This window comes from Seriola lalandi, unplaced genomic scaffold (assembly GCF_002814215.2).
Source record: "Seriola lalandi dorsalis isolate HSWRI2012SDOR001 ecotype SW California unplaced genomic scaffold, Sedor1 jcf7180002054892, whole genome shotgun sequence".
NCBI classification, from domain to species: Eukaryota; Metazoa; Chordata; class Actinopteri; order Carangiformes; family Carangidae; genus Seriola; species Seriola lalandi.
This window is the reverse complement of record NW_019525444.1, coordinates 909,221-909,995: the sequence shown is the minus strand read 5'-3', so window position 1 is coordinate 909,995 and position 775 is coordinate 909,221.

Genomic DNA, 775 nt, shown 5'->3' with positions numbered 1-775 from the left:
TTTTTTTTTTTTTGCCATATTTTACTATAGCTTATTTATGACTTTCTACGCCTTACTATACTATGTCATTTCTGGACATTTTTTATGCCTTACTATATGTATGGTTCACAGCCTGGCTCAATGGTTGGGCAACAAGAAATGGGAGACACAACTTTCAAATGATTTATTTAAGAAAAGGAAAATGAGATGTAGGTCAACAAATAACTGAAATACAATAAACAAAAGAAAGGCCACAATTGCCATCAGGTCTGCAAGGTGTGTAGGAGCGACGATGAAGACAGCCAGAGAGATAGCCAGGGAGGTCAGAGGACCAAAACTTCAAGGGGGAAGACGTTATGTAGCACACCAGGTTCGGGTGTAGGGCATCAGGCTGATCCCTGCATCCAGCACCTGAAAGAAAAGTAGCAAAAACAAACACGGATACCTAGTGCCCTAGAGGAGGGATCATCATGTCATTTTTGTTCCTTACTATAGTAACAGATTTTTATGCCTTATATACTATTACATCTTAATACCTGATTATATTATGATATTATGACTATGTCGTTTTTTCACTTTTTTTGGCATACTATCCTATATCGTTTTCTCACTTTTTAGTCCTTAATATACTATGACGTCTTTATACCTCACCATATTATGACATCTTTTGATGTTTTTATGCCTTAATACACTATGCCATTTTTCCATTTTTTTTGGCATACTATACTATGTCGTTTTTTCAATTTTTTTGGCATACCATCCTATATCGTTTTCTCACTTTTTAGGCCTTGATATA